Source organism: Etheostoma cragini, chromosome 1, assembly GCF_013103735.1.
Source record: "Etheostoma cragini isolate CJK2018 chromosome 1, CSU_Ecrag_1.0, whole genome shotgun sequence".
Taxonomy (NCBI): Eukaryota; Metazoa; Chordata; class Actinopteri; order Perciformes; family Percidae; genus Etheostoma; species Etheostoma cragini.
The window spans coordinates 7,105,581-7,107,767 of record NC_048407.1 but is presented as its reverse complement, the minus strand read 5'-3'; positions in this window follow the sequence as shown (position 1 = coordinate 7,107,767).

Sequence of the window (2,187 nt, the reverse complement as noted above, 5' to 3'; positions counted from 1 at the left end):
ACAGAAGCTGTTAAACACACATCTCCATGCTGGAAACGTGCGTTTTGTCCTGTTCTGATCTTTTTGTGATGTTTTAAACTTGTTTCTGTCATTTCAGTAGTTTGACATTGGTTTCTTAACAGAAGCTGGTAAACAAACATCTCCATGCTGGAAACGTGCGTTTCGGCCTCTTCTGATCTTTTGTGATGTTTTAACCTTGTTTCTGTCATTTTAATAGTTTTACAATGGTTTCTTAACAAAAGCTGTTAAACACACATCTCATTGCAGGAAATGTGTGTTTAGGCCTTTTCTGATCATTTTGTGATGTTTTAACCTTGTTTCTTTCATTTCAACATGTTTACATTAGTTCCCTAACAAAAGCTGCTAAACACATATCTCCATTCTAGAAACGTGCGTTTCGGCCTCTTCTGATCTTTTTGTGATGTTTTAACCTTGTTTCTGTCATTTTAATAGTTTTACATTGGTTTCTTAACAGAAGCTGTTGAACACACATCTCCATGCTGGAAACGTGCGTTTCAGCCTCTTCTGATCTTTTTGTGATGTTTTAATCTTGTTTCTGTCATTTCAATGGTTTTACATTGGTTTCTTAATAAAAGCTGTTAAACACACATCTCCATGGTGAAAACGTGCGTTTCGGCCTGTTCTGATCTTTTTGTGATGTTTTAACCTTGTATCTGTCATTTCAACATACATTAGTTTCTTAACAGAAGCTGTTAAACACACATCTCCATGCTGAAAACGTGCGTTTCGGCCTGTTCTGTTCTTTTTGTGATGTTTTAACCTTGTTTCTGTCATTTCAATAGTTTTACAATGGTTTCTTAACAAAAGCTGTTAAACACAAATCTCATTGCAGGAAATGTGTGTTTAGGCCTTTTCTGATCATTTTGTGATGTTTTAACCTTGTTTCTTTCATTTCAACATGTTTACATTAGTTTCCTAACAAAGGCTGCTAAACACATATCTCCATTCTAGAAACGTGCGTTTCGGCCTGTTCTGATCTTTTTGTGATGTTTTAACATTGTTTCTGTCATTTCAATAGTTTTACATTGGTTTCTTAACAGAAGCTGTTGAACACACATCTCCATGCTGGATACGTGCGTTTCGGCCTCTTCTGATCTTTTTGTGATGTTTTAACCTTGTTTTTGTCATTTCAACAGTTTCACAGTAGTTTTTTAACAAAAGCTGTTAAACACACAACTCCATGCTGGAAACGTGCGTTTCAGCCTCTTCTGATCTTTTTGTGATATTTTAATTATGTTTCTGTCATTTCAACATGTTTATATTAGTTTCTTAACAGAAGCTGTTAAACACACATCTAAATGCCGGAAACGTGCGTTTCAGCCTCTTCTGATCTTTTTGTGATGTTTTATCCTTGTTTCTGTCATTTAAATAGTTTTTCATTGGTTTCTTAACAAAAGCTGTTAAACACATATTTCATTGCAGGAAATGTGTGTTTAGAACTTTTCTGATCTTTTTGTGATGTTTTAACCTTGTTTCTATCATTTCAACAGTTTCACATTAGTTTCTTAACAGAAGCTGTTGAACACACATCTCCATGCTGGAAACGTGCGTTTCAGCCTCTTCTGATCTTTTTGTGATGTTTTTCTAATTATGTTTCTGTCATTTCAACAGTTTAAAATTGGTTTCTTTAATAAAAGCTGTTAAACACACATCTCCGTGGTGAAAACGAGCGTTTCGGCCTCTTCTGATCTTTTTGTGATGTTTTAACCTTGTTTCCGTCATTTCAATAGTTTTACAATGGTTTCTTAACAAAAGCTGTTAATTCTCATTGCAGGAAATGTGTTTTTAGGCCTTTTCTGATTTTTTTGTGATGTTTTAACCTTGTTTCTTTCATTTCAACATGTTTACATTAGTTTCCTAACAAAAGCTGCTAAACACATATCTTCATTCTAGAAACGTGCGTTTCGGCCTGTTTTGATCTTTTTGTGATGTTTTAACCTTGTTTCTGTCATTTTAATAGTTTAACATTGGTTTCTTAACAGAAGCTGTTGAACACACATCTCTGCTGGAAACGTGCCTTTCGGCCTCTTCTGATCTTTTTGTGATGTTTTAAACTTGTTTCTGTCATTTCAATAGTTTGACATTGGTTTCTGTGGGAAAATAATACAATGACTGAGGTGGTGATGAACAGGGCACTCAGGAACGGCCACGTAAAAGCTGGCTTAA